The sequence below is a fragment of the Myotis davidii genome, unplaced genomic scaffold, assembly GCF_000327345.1.
Source record: "Myotis davidii unplaced genomic scaffold, ASM32734v1 scaffold49, whole genome shotgun sequence".
Taxonomy (NCBI): domain Eukaryota; kingdom Metazoa; phylum Chordata; class Mammalia; order Chiroptera; family Vespertilionidae; genus Myotis; species Myotis davidii.
Genome location: NW_006300375.1, coordinates 1,690,935 through 1,705,859, shown reverse-complemented (window position 1 = coordinate 1,705,859; position 14,925 = coordinate 1,690,935).

The window sequence follows — 14,925 nt, the reverse complement described above, 5'->3', positions numbered from 1 at the left end:
ATTATGCTTATTAATTTGTGCAGTTATTCAGTGTCTGGTAAGTTAATGTTCAAGAAAAAATGTTAATTTTTATTTAAATGCTCTATTATCTTGTTAATAATTACTCATTTATTTCAGTCCTTTGTATTCAGCATGTCTCTATTGAGATAAACCTACGTTTCTATGAAAATTGAAGCTTTTCTTTTTTTGTGGCCCACATACTAGTAAACTTAAGCCTGTTTACTTGGCCCATGTTAGCCTTTGAGCTTGACATGCTTGCTGGACATGCACCCATCTCCCCCTTTATTGGGTCCCTTCCCTCAGTGATTTGCAGGGAATAAACAGGTGGCTCCCTGGGGACTGTACATTTGCAGCTTCCCAGTGAAGCTGCCCAGATGACCATGCTTAAAATGCCTGGCCTCCCCTTTGCTCCTTTCCTATTATTAATATAAGCTAGCTAATTACCATGGTAACAAAACTACTAATTGAATAAACACATTTTGAAAAATAAACTGAATAATGTGTGTTTGTTCTTGAAGTACTGATTTCATTAGCGGTTGACATCTTTTTTTTAAACATTTGTTTTAAGGTTACAATTAAAAACACACTTATATAATCAAACACTGCCTAGAATATTGTGCAATTAAAAATATAAATTTGCCTTGATTGGTTTGGCTCAGTGGATAAAGCATCAGCCTGTGAACTCAAGGGTCCCAGGTTCAAATCCGGTCAAGGGCATGTACCTTGGTTGCAGGCACATCCCCAGTGGGGGGTGTGCAGGAGGCAGCTGATCAATGTTCCTCTCTCATTGATGTTTCTAACTCTCTATCCCTCTCCCTTCCTCTCTGTAAGAAATCAACAAAATATATTAAAAAAATAAAAATAAAAAAAAATAAATTCCGGTCTCTTCTCACCTTCTTTCTAGGCCTCCAGCTTCCCTATGCCACCATGCACTGCATTTGCATTTGGGTTATTAATAATATTCGTAACTCATATGAGCATAGTAGTTTAGGGCAAACTTGCTCTTTGGCTGAGTCATTTCAGTGTCAGTTTTGGCATCCTATTGCATCAAACAGCAGAATGTGCATTTTAATATCTTAAAAACAGATCAACGGAATTTAAAAAAGAACAGACAAGAAAGAACTAGACAGGTTGCCAAACAGTCAGATGCCAGGAATTTTTGTCAGCAATTCATCTCCCTCCTTTCCCAGGGGAAAAAAAAAAACATAGCCAGGAGGAGGGACATTATTTTTTTAAGCACTTCCTGAAGTTATACTAGCAATTCTTGTTAAAGTTAATAATAAAATCTATTATATTTCCTAGAAGAAGCTTAGATGTTCTGTTCTTGAATCTCTCTTATGCCATTTAATTAAAGCCAATGAGGCTACAGTGATAGATGGCTCTCTCCTGGGGGAAGTTTGTGTGGAATTTGAGATGATAATTCCTCATTTCCAAGTAGGTGATGCAAAGCAAAGCCTATGTTACCAGAGAACCAGGAACTATGGCACTGTTGTCCTTTATCCTACTTACACAGCATTCACATTTCCTGTTTCTTCCTATAAGCCATGAATAATATTGTGCCCTTGAACTAATATGCTGTGCATATTGCTTCACTACTATTTATGTTCTGTGACTATTCAATTTCTACAGTCATATGAAAACATCCTAGTAGAATGGTCGGCATCATCTACCTATGTTTAAGCCAATTCATTGTACAGATTCTTCCTTATTTATAGGAAAAGGTATTCAGCAATTTATATTGCCCTCCAGTTTACCCCAACACAACTTACAAGTATGATTTCTTGGAGGGTGGAGAGTAGAGGAGATAAGTTTTCACCTTAAATTTACTCACTTTAAAAAAATTATCTTAAAAGAAATAGAAAAAAGGAAAAATGTTGATTAACATGACAATCTCTGTTTTTTTTCCAACAAGTAGTGCTATAAAAACATTAACATTCCTTTGCATTACTTATGAGGTAGTGCCTATTTGGAATTATTAAATTCCTAAGAGTTGATCATATATGTTACATATTAACTCTGTAAAAGAAGCATCACAGTTTTTTAAAGTATCCACAATTATGGTAGACTTTATAGTCTCTGTAGATATTAAGATGTGGAAATTCAGTCTGAGTGGTTAGAGTCACTGAAGTGCCACTTTCATACAGATGGCTGCAAATAACGCCGGTGGCCTCTCCTCAAAGGGTTATATCTCTTTCATGTTTAATGTGTTTCAAGTCTCCAAGGTTATTTCATCCTTTTCTAAATATAAGAGCTTATGACCTAAGCCTGATCAAGATTAAGACAGTAAATCTAGACAGAAATAAATATTTCAATGTCTTTTAATATAAAAAGTAATTGTAATCCTAGCCGATTTGGCTCAGTGGATAGAGCTTTGGCCTGCAGACGGAAGGGTCCCAGGTTCAATTCCAGTCAAGGGCATATACCTTGGTTGCAGGCTCAACCTCAGGTCCTGGTAGGGGTGGCTGGGCGAGGCAACTAATTAATGTGTCCTTCTCATATTGATGTTTCAGTCTCTCTGTCTCTCCCCCTCCCTTCTACTCTATCTAAAAATCAACAGAAAAGTATTATCTGGTGAGGATTAACAAAAAACAAATAACAGCAACAAAAAGTAATTGTAGACTTAGTATTAGTGGCTATTGTGATTTTTTAAATTTATTGTAATAGATATTCTTACCTTTGAACAATATAAATCCTCCTAATGCTCCCTCCCCCACAAAATTAGTCACACTGCATATATTCCTGTAACTAGGTAGGCCATTTACAGAGGCTATTGGCAAAATATATATTTCCTTTGACCCAGAATTTTCACACCTAAGAATGAACATAAAGGAATTGAGTGCAGTAAGTAATTTAGATTCAAAGCAATAGTTATAGGAATGTATTATCACAGTATTATTCATGATAGGACAAAGTTAGCAACAGCCTAAAAATGAATAATGGTTCAATAATCAGTGAAGTATTATTTGGTCACTAAAATGATGCTGTATATAATTATTTACATGGAAAGACCTTCTTATAGCATCAAGCGAATAAAACATTATAAAGGAGTATGTGAAGTATAATCTTACCTTTTGTAAAATATATACATAAATACAAGGATTTCTGGAAAGAGATAAAATTAATTAAAAGCTAATAAATATGTCTGATATTAGAGATAGAAACCTCTGTTATAAACTTAGATATTGTATACTTTAGTCTTTTTCTAAATTCTTTTTTTTTTTTTGAAGGAGAAATGCTTGGTAGCTAAAAGCAAAGTGCTTAACTTCTAGCAAATATTAAGGTCAAAGGAAAACATTTATACATGTTCATGAGCCACAGCCTTCCCATTTCACTAATGGGAAAGATTGCATGACACCAGTAGAATGGGGCAGATTACAGATAAATGGGGCTTTAAGTAAGCAATTCTTAGCATGTAAAGTGTAACAAATAAAATTAGAAACTCAGCAAAGAGATGATGTAAATCATTGAAAACTTCCTCACTTTGAATTGGTTCATTTGATTAAGCAACTGTTTGCCAAGATCTATTAAAAGAAACAATGAAAAGAATGCTGAAGCTACGGTCAGCTCAAACAATATCTCTTTCTCGGTTTTGCTCCATTAACCGTGCTTTCCTTATTAAACGTAGAAAGCTGTGTTTGGAATAGCCTTAAATTTTGTCATGCCAATCAAACTGAATTGTGAAGAAAAAATATTTTTGAAATATTTTTTAAAAGATGGAAATGAACCCTTGCAGATTATCCTCTTCTGTGTGGACTGAAGAGTAGCTGATCCTCAAGTCCTGAAGAGGCAGGAAAGCCAGAGGGCCCTAGGAGAGGGGGGATCATGGTGGGAGGGGTAGGCTGTCATCCTTGTGTCAAATGGGGCCCATCATGCCAAGGGCTCATGTGTCACTGGTTCTCCAAGTGCTGAGAGCGGGCCGGAAGTGGCACCAACACTCGAACACTGTATCCTGATGTAGAATAAACTACCTCATTCCTCAGGTGTCCCTCCTCTGCTGTGCATTTGTACCCCTGCCAATAATCATGCCCCTCCTAACTGGGAGCCCCACCTTTTCTTTCCTCTAACCCAGTGGTTCTCAACCTTCCTAATGCCGTGGCCATTTAATACAGTTCCTCATGTTATGGTGACCCCCAACCATAAAATGATTTTTGTTGCTACTTCATAACTGTAATTTTGCTACTGTTATGAATCATAATGTAAATATCTGATATGCTATATGTGTTTTCCGATGGTCGTGACCCACAGGTTGAGAACCGCTGCTCTAACCCTTCCTAACACCCATGCACCTGCCTGGGGTGTCCCCTCCCCCCACCCACCCTTGTGGCCAGCACAGCTAGTTTTCTAAAATACTAGGTTGGTAACAGTCATTTTTTTTTCTTAAATAGGCCCAGCATTGTTGATTCTATTTAATGGACACAATATAATGTTAGAGATTTTTAAGTAATTAAACTTGCAGACTATGCAAGGAAAAAAATGAAAAAAAAAAAAAGGAGGAAGGAAGGAAAGAAGGAATCCTTGCCTGGCCAGTGTGGCTTAGTTGGAGGGAGTGTCATTCCATACACCGAAAGGTCATGGGTTTGATGTGGTTTCCATCTCTGGTCAGGGTGCTTATGGAGGCAACCAATGGATGTTTCTCTCTCTCTCTCTCTCCCTCTAGATCAGTGGTTCTCAACCTTCCTAATGCCACGACCCTTTAAATACAGTTCCTCATGTTGTGGTGACCCCCAATTTCACTGTTACAAATTAACATAATTAAAGCACAGTGATTAATCACAAAAACAATGTAATTATATATGTGTTTTCCGATGGTCTTAGGCGACCCCTGTGAAAGGGTTGTTCAACCCCCAAAGGGGTCGTGACCCACAGGTTGAGAGCCACTGCTGTAGATGATAGATAGATAGATCGATAGATAGATAATAGATAGATAAAAGAAAGGAGAAAAAGAATGAATTTTTGCCTTTTGTGACTACATAGATAGACCTTGAGGACATTATGCTAAATGAAATAAGTCTAAAAAGACAAATACTGTATGACCTCAGTTATTTTTGGAATCTAAAACAACTGAGGTCATAGAAACAGAGAACAGATTGGTGTTTGCCAGAGATGGGTGGGTGTGGGTGGTGGGGAAAATGGTCAAAAATGGTCAAAAGGTACCAACTCCCAGTAATAAAATAAGTAATGTACAGCATGGTGCCTAGTTAATGATACCATAATGTGTATTTGAAAGTTGTTAAGAGAGATCTTAATAGTTCTCATCAAAAGAGAAAAAAGAAATGTAGCTATGTATGGTGATTGATGTTAATTAAACTTACTGTGGTGATCATTTCACAGTACAGAAACATATAGAATTATTATGTTGTGCACTTGACATTAATATACAGTTATATGTTAATTATATTTCAATAATAAAAAAGGAGGCAGAAGGCAGGATTGTTATTCTTACGATGGGACCATAGAACTTATGCCAATTTCCACAAACCTGTTCCATGGATATCCCAAGCCTACACTGTGTGAACACTGAATTCTCAACTAGTACAGCCTGAACAAATAAATGAACTTTGGGAGTTTGGTGAATCATTGTAGCCCATGTGGAAGTATTAGTACCTGGAATTTAAGTAAAAAAAAAATAAAGTGGTCTAAAATACTAAGCTCACATGAAAAATTGTTTCTACCATTAGCATTCTTTTGTATATCAAATACTTGTTATAACTGTTGCCTGCATGCTTATGGGTAGAAAAAAATAACCTAAGATATAAGCAGGAGAAATAATAATTATAATCAACAGATATGGTTGCTTTCCCCATTTTAGAAGTTGCCATTATTTCAAAGCATTGAAGTAAGTCTTTCCTTGGGGTAAGATATATGGGGAGAGCATTTAATATCACTGTGATAGTCAAGAGTTGACAATTTTGGATGACAAATGCCTTATTCTTATATATATGGTATAAACAAAGACATGAGCAAAATTTGTCTGTGAGCCTGATGGATACCATTTTCATTTTATTTTATCCCCACACCTGTATAAAACATTGTTCTAGTTCAAGGTATTGGTGTGAATATTCAGTTCTCACTCAAGCCACCTGGGAATGTTAAGATTAATAATGCATGTCAAAAAAGAAAAGCAAACATTATGGGTTCAGGTGTGAATATGTTGGCCTTGTTTTTAGCTTTAGTTCAATATTTTTCTTCTCTCTGTCAATCAATTTTTTTTTTACAGGAAGCAATCTTTATTCCATTGGTGAGATGAGTTTCTAATTTTTTTTTACTATAAGCAAAATAGTGCCATTAAGAAAACCCCATTTTTTGTGGGTGCTTTTTGAAAAGAAAAAATTTAATTTAAAAAAAGAAATAGAAGCACTCATGTTTAATGTGTCACCCTTGACCTGCCATCAAAATCTCAGCTTTGTCTTTAAAGGAGGGATTTTGCTCTGTTCCACAGTGTTTATGACCAAAGAATATATTTGCTTCCTTCGTCACTGCTGTGCGGTTATCACATGCAACGGCTTAAACAAATGGAAAGTTCATTATCATCACATACTTATCTCTGAGCCCAGATGAGACACAAAACAATTGGACTATAAATGTCATCGTTAGCTTGATTTTATATATATGCACATACATTAAATGTGTGGTTAGTGCACATATTTGGAAATAAGTCAAAAAATAATCTCCTGGCATCTTTAATAACTCTCACTTACGCAAAATATGGTATAAAGAAGTAATGTGATCCAGAACGCTGAGTAATCCCAGCCACAGTTCACCGGGATTTTCAGTAGTTACTGAAGGCTATGAATGTCTCTAGGTTTTCTTTTGAGTTCCTCTGAAAACAGGTCTGTCCTTGAGGTGTCAGATTAACACTCCACTCAGAAGACAAATTGTTCGTGGGCACACTGGACATATGAGAGCCATTAGATAGTGTGCTTCACATTCTTGAAAAATGAAAAATTTGAGGCAACATCACATTTTATAAATGCAAGATGTTTATTATTATAATACCAGCAATAAATGTTTAGAAACTGGAGTGGGTTCACTGTGGTTCTGACTAGGAACATATGCCTATCGAGTTCATTGGAGGCGGAGCCATTGATTTTTGGCATTAAATAAAGGGCCTGGAAGCTATTATGCATTTAGGCTTCTATGAGTATTTAATTATATCAATAGGAGAACACAATTTCTGTTGTGTGCATAGTGATGAATGTCTCCATTTATTCATGTTACTATGCATGATAGATGAGTTTAAACCAGATGCTGTAACTTCCTTGCAATCTGACCAAATTAGTTAAATCATATATATATTTAATTTAGAGGATACCCTATTGAACATCATTGAGGAAACCTTGCCCATGGCATCTCTTCATAGATTTCCCTCAAGATAATGTATAAAATTTTAAAATAAAATAAGAAACACTGTGTGTTATCATTTCCACTTCTTGATATAGAGTGATAAATGATATTATATTGCTCTTAACCTTATGCACTTACCCAGGTCTGTGATATTTCTACTTGCAATGAAGCCTGCTTGCATATGTGAGTGCTACTGTTTATTTTATATTTGCTACTGCTCAGACATTATCCAAGGATACAATACAAAGCCTGTTGTCTGGCAGCATTCCTTCCATGTGGCTGCATTGGAGATACAGACCCAAGCCCTCTTCACTGCTTGATTGGATATGCCTTTACATATAGAGTAAAACATTTTTTTTTCAAAAAATCCACTTCTTGTATAAATAAGAGCAATAGATTTTATATTAACAAACACTTTGCCCAGCACTTAGAACACTGGAACAATAAATGACTTGCATGTCACCAGGACATAAAAAAATAAATAGCTCATGAATAAATGGATGAGCTGATGAAAGGCTCCAAACAAATGGGGGGAAAAGTTGAAAATGGCACAATGTTCAAAAGTAAAATGAAATTCTGTTTACCGGTCAAGATGACATAGTTTAGAATTCCAGAATGGCCTCCACACAAATGCTTATCCCAAGTCTTCAAAAATCAAGAGATTTTTAAAAAGTTAAATGCTTTTGGAATTCAGAAAATTTTCTTGCTACTTTCTCTGTCCTCTTGGTTTGAGTCTATTATAGACCTATGTTTAATGAACTTCAGTTCTACAACTGTACTGAGTTCCAAGTCTTTTCATAAAGAAGAGCAAGTTCAGAAGCACAGTTTTCAGATCACCAGGTAGTATTATTGGCTTGTGATAACCAAATGTCTGCAAATCTGATTAAAAATGGTCACTATTTAAAGTAAACTGAAGTGAGAATTTAATAGCAATTTACTCATTCAAGACTTCTAATTTTCGTATCATATTCTCAAATAGACTTAGTAAATGGTTTATAGTTGTACAAAATGAAGAATATCAGGAAAGACCTAAGACATAATATGACTTTTGGCTACCATATACAAATAATTAAAGATTTATGTAGATACAAATGTTCAGGTAGGCCCAGATTACATATATATAATAAGATACCTTACCTCTGTGAATATATATATAATTAATGTGTTTCCAATGAGTTTGTTGCATGTGCACAAAGAAGTCTATAAATCTTAGATGAAATAAAACATCAGTGAGAACAGTATGGAATATTTTTTAAAGTGTTAAATGCTTATATGAGCAGCCACCAAATGTCACAAACTTCACTTTGTATTTGGAATATTGTACTGATAGTTAAGATAACAGTTTACTGTAGAATAAAATCCACGAAACATGAAGTAATATGCCCTTTCAAAACAACTTCACCTTATTTACTGAAATGTTATTTTAATATTTTATTTTTGATTATAATAATTTATTAAAATCAAGTAATTATCAAAAGATGCCTTTGATTAACATAGAATAAAAAAAGCAAAATGTAAAATCTTCACAAAGATACCTTATCTCTGTGAATATGTAATTATGAGGCACCATCACAATTATATATACATGTTTACTTAGCATAACTATTCTGCACTGTTGGGATCGTCTGTCTCCAGTGGTCAGTTTACAAAGCATGGTCCTGTTTTAACTGTAACTTATTTTTTACAATGTGTTATTGGCTTCAAACTTAAATCATAATTATGCTGATTACATTTCAAGGTGGTTATCATCTAATTACATTGGGGAAGGTGGGTGGGTATTGGGTCTTTGAATATGAAGAGAAGAGGAAAGAGGAGGAAGGTAAATTAATATCATGAGATATATACAAATCTTAGTTTTAGCTTGGTGGCCTCCTGATTATAGCTGTAAGGACACCTTTAACTGTGATGGGTTTCTCAATCCCTAGAGAACATACCCTCTTTGATCTGATTATCTCTTTTGTGTTCCCACTGTTTCTATATACACCTTTTGTCTGTTGCAAGAACAAAACAGCTATGCCGATAAATGTTTCTCTACTTTGTGTTCATGTTGGAATATTCCGGAGAGCTTTAAAAAGGACAGAATCTGGCCGAAACAGGTTTGGCTCAGTGGACAGAGCGTCAGCCTGCGGACTGAAAGGTCCCAGGTTCAATTCCAGTCAAGGGCATGTACCTGGGTTGCAGGCACATCCCCAGTAGCGGGTGTGCAGGAGGCAGCTGATGGATGTTTCTCTCTCATCGATGTTTCTGACTCTCTATCTCTCTCCCTTCCTCTCTGTAAAAAATCAATAAAATATATATATATTTTTAAAAAGGACAGAATCTGAGTCCTATCCCAATAAATTCTGCGATAATTGGCATGGGGGTGGGCACTCTCCTGTAGCCAAGGCTGAAAACTATCAACTTGTGTGTTCTTCTGGGCATATTTCTCTAAAAATCATACAAAAGAGAAATAGGAAGACTTATATTGGAAATGTTACCTGATGTCTGCACATGTGAACTACGTTTTAAGATTTTAGACACATAAACTGCAACATATTCCTTCACACATTCATTTTTTTCATTCAAGCATGAGTTGAGGCACCACTGACACACACTGCTGTTGGCACCAAAACACATAAAATGAGACTCTCCTTCAAGGATGTGTGTGGAGAGTACTGAAGGCAATGCATAAACACGCCCTCACTACACATCGACTAAGAACAATAACGGAGGTGTTGACACAATACATGGGTTCTAGTCAGGGAAGGCTGTATGTAGTCGATAAATACTTCACAGATGCTAAAGCAGTTTGAGTAGGTCTTTGAGGAGAAGTTTGGAAATTGGGACCTCAGTGGTTGATGCCGACTTCTCAGAAAAGGGAAATATTGATAACATGTGCAAAAGAATGAGGTTTGAAATACTCATAATTTCAGGGTTAACCATTGTGGACTAATGTGCATGTGTGTTTATGTGTGTGTGTGTGTTTATGTGTGTGTTGAATCCTTTTGAGATTTAACAAAAAAAAAATTTGGACCTCCCAGTTTGCCTGGTTCCGAAGGGCTTATCATTGTAATATTTTTGACATAGAAGATTGAAAGTGTGAATAAATAAATGAACAAATAAATAAGTAAAACACATGAATTTTACCTATATTGTCTCTTGAACTGTTTCATTGGCCTGTTAGTTAGACATGGCAGGAACCATTGGTGGGATTTAGCATTCTATTTAAGTTTATATTTTATCCAAAAGTCTGTATTATTACTAGTCAATGGGTAATACTACTAGTCATTATCAACTAATCATTTTGCTATACCCACATATACCTTATTTTTGGTGGATTTTGATGGATGGTCTATTTGTTCTATTTACATTTTATTATTCTAGACTTCATTATAGGAAATATCTGTGTTGGAATAAAACCAACACAGATTCAGAATTCAGATTTAGCAATAGCAATGTCAGTCCCCCAGCAATATGAATACTATAAATTATACTTCATCATTGAATAGGCTACCAAAAAATCCCTTCTGGAAAGTAATTTGTATCTGTCTTTTGCAAGTACTGAATGGGTACAATTCTGTTGTGTGCATTTAATATCACTTATCATTAGGAACTGGTAAAAAGAAAAAGCACATCTGATCATTTTAAATGGCAAGGTAGTTATCAAAACTGAAATTCAAAATTAATCTTAAATTTATATCAGTGAAAAAAATCATGACATCTGCATATTTATTCTTGTATTTTTCTACTGTGATGATGTTAGTAAAAATTAAAATTCTGAATCTACTATAACAGAATCAATGATAAATTTACATGTGTGAGTCGGAGACAATTGAGGGAGTTCATAACATTTTTAAAGTTTAACAAAAAATAGAAAAATAAAAAAATTAAATGGTAAGCCTTTTTACTTAATGTCAAAACATGAAAAATACCGGTGTTCAAATTTTTAAAAATATCCATAGAGGTAGCACTAAAAGTGTAAAAAGAAGGGACTTTTGCCATTGTTGTAAGCGTAAGCCCATGTGAGAAAAAGTGAGTGAAACAGAAGGCAAAGGGGAGTAACAAAAGTAGGTCATTTATTAATGGGTGAGAAACCAAATGATGAACATTCTAAAATACCACATAATTATTAATTGAATTATTAAATGGTCTAATTATTGCAATAATTTTTATATCTATTTTGTCCCTGGGTATATTTTTCCTGCCCTGAATAACAGTACTTGGACACTGATTAAAGATATTAATAAAAGAAGAAAAAAAGGTCAAAACAAATGAAATCCTTTTCTTTAGTAATCATTCCTTCCAGGGTATTCTAGGAATTCAGTTATCTCATTTTAGTTATTATTTATGGTCCTCAGGCAAGAGAAAAGTTTTCTTTTTTAAAAGTTTATGGTAGAAGAAAATCAAGTATGGTTTTCAACAGATTTCTTTTTCTCTCCATTTTTTTTAAAATCTTGTATTGTTGAGAGTATTACAGATGTCCCCCACCCTACCCCCATTGCCCTCTTCCACCCTATTGTCTGTGTCCATAGATAATGCATATATGCATATGTTCTTTGGTTAATCTCTTGCCATCCCCTCCCTTTCACCTTTCCTCTCAGGTTCATCAATCTGTTCCATGTGCCCATCCCTCTGGTTCTATTGTATACATCAGTTTATTTTGTTCATTATATTTCTGTTTTTTAATTGTTTTTCTTTATTGATTAAGGTATTACATATGTGACCTTATTCCCCCATTGCCCTCCCCCCACCCTCCCACGCATGCCCTCACCCCCCTGTTGCCTGAGTCCATTGGTTAGGCTTATATGCATTCCTACAAGTCCTTTGGTTGATCTCTCCCCCTTAGCCCCACTCTCCCCTACCTTTCCTCTGAGGTTGACAGTCTGATTGATGCCTCTCTGTCTCTGGATCTGTTTTTATTCATCCGTTTATGTTGCTCATTATATTCTACAAATGAATGAGATCATTTTTCTGTTATTATTTTCTTCAAATGGGTTTTCAATTTCTCACTCTCTCTCTTCTTCTGGAAATTCCATGATGCAAATGTTGGTACACTTGAAGCTGTCTCAGAGGCTCCTTACACTATCTTCATATTTTTGGATTCTTATTTTCTTTTTGCTCTTCTGATTGGGTGTTTTGTGCTTCCTTATACTGCTGATTTTATTTTCAGTATCCTCTACTCTACTGTTGATTCCCTGTAAATTATGGCTCAACTATAACAGGACAGTGCACGTAATCCACACAGGGGCATTCCTAGAGTACCCAACTCAGATGACTAGGCCCTACAGGACACCTACTACACAAGGCCACTCTATCAATTCCAGGAGACACAGCAGCTCTACTGAATACATAGAATCAAACACAAGGAAGCAGCCAGAATGTGGAGACAAAGAAACGAAACGTCACAAATAAAAGAACAGAAGAAATCTTCAGAAAAAGAACTAAATGAAATGGAAGCAAGCAAATAACTAGATACAGAGTTCAAAACAATTGTTATAAAGATGTTCAAGGAACTTAATGAGAGCTTCAAGGAACTTAGTGAGAATTTCAAGATAATTAGTGAGAACATCAAAGTAATTAAAAAGAACCAGTCAAAAATGAAGGATACACTAACTGAAATGAAGAAAAAATTATAGGGAATCAACAGTAGAGTAGAGATGCTGAGAATCATACTTCTTAATATTACCAGCTGTTTAAGTATTATCATGGGTGCCTCCAAAGCATGAATTAGACAGATCCACTATTATAACCTAAATTTCATGTTTAAAATTTTGTCATTTCATTGTTTGTTTATGTTATAATGAAGTATTGGCATTTTAAATAGCTCTGACACCTTACTTCTGATGAAATAAATATTCTTAATTAGGTTCCACCCTGTAATTCCATTATTTCAATAAGAGTGATTAATACTAAAAATCGTGGAAATAAAAATAATATTTGTTATAGTAGTAGTAACAGGAGGAGAAGAAGGAAGAGGAGGAGAAGATGTAATAGCAGTGGTGACTAACATTATTTGTTTGCAAAATTCTAGATTCTATCCTATTTCAAATGTATCATTTAATCCTTTTAATATATTCCCATTTTAAATATGATGTTACTAGAGTTGGAAATATTACATAACTCACCCAATATTGCCTAGCAAGTAAATGGTAATGTCTATTTGGATATTAATACAGTTTCATACACACACACACACACACACACACACACACACTAATTTTGCTCTTTTTGAGTCTATAATTTAGGGTAATTAATCACTCTATTGGTTAAAAAAAAAAAGTACCTCTTCTTGAGAACTATATTGACTATTTTTTTTTCCTGTTAGTGTATGATCCATGTATCCTGGCCCTCACTAGACTACACAAAATCATCCTTTTTTTTTTTTTTAAACTATGGTATTTCAAGGTAGTACTCCACCTGAGGGGAGTTTACATCTGCTCTCCTGTATCCAAAATATCAACATTGGCTTTCTTTGTCACTGCCTAATGAATGGAAGTCAGGAGGGCTGAGTAATGAAGCATTCTACAAGGAATTCATCATGTGCTTACTACCCCAAGAAAGGCCTGCCTGTGCATACTTCTATGCTGTACTGCTAATGCTATTGAAAAAGACTGTGCTGTTGGTGATTGCCTTGTCAAGTTCATGGTCAAAGGCCACATCATAGTGTGTGGGAGTAGAATTTTCCAACTGTCTATTACCCTAGGAGAGGTCAATTAAGTCAGAATACTACAGGTCTCTGAATTGAGGCCAGAAGGGATTATTCTGACTGGATTCATAAGAGGCTGTGCCTGTACTTTGAGTTACCTAGAGTCCTGGAGGGGGGGCAGCATAAATAACCAGAAAAATAGACCAGAAGTGGTGATAGGAGTGAGTGGTAATACCCAGAGTCAACATTTAATCAGAGGGGGAAGCACAATGAATCAATATTGTTTGAGACTGTTTACTGAAAAGATTACTGAGTAGCTTTTCCATCAAATGCTGGGTGTGGTCTAATTGACCCTCCAGAGATAATCTGATTCTATAGGGGTGTGACTTTGTATTGACTAGGCTGTTTTACAGCGCTGTGAGGGTGAGGTTATAACTGGAAGAAAACTGATAGCTCTGTAAATAATTCTTGCCTGAAAGAAACACAAATAATTCCTGTCCATAGCAACACAAATTAAATGTGTTTGAGATATAATTGTTCTGCACCAGGTAGAAAAGATAACTCCAAATGCGTTCTATGAGGATTCACTAGAGTGAGAGGTGGCACGGCAGAGGTACATGTGGGCTATTTTGACATGTATGTTAGAGAGGCCATAACACAAGTGTCATCTTGGGAAAAACACTTCTATCTGGGTACATTGGAGCAATTCTATGGCTCTCAGACCTTTCTGTTTCACTTGTCAATATAATTTCAAAAACTATTATTAATCTGTAGAGCATTACTAGCTTTTCTATTCTGGACAAATAAGAAGTGTAATATAAGATTAAAAACAACAGTAATATAACCTCTAAGTATAATCATTTCACAAAAGAAAGGACATTTTGCCCAGCCTGCATGGCTCAGTGATTGAGCATTGACCTATGAACCAGGAGGTCATGGTTTGATTCCTGATCAGA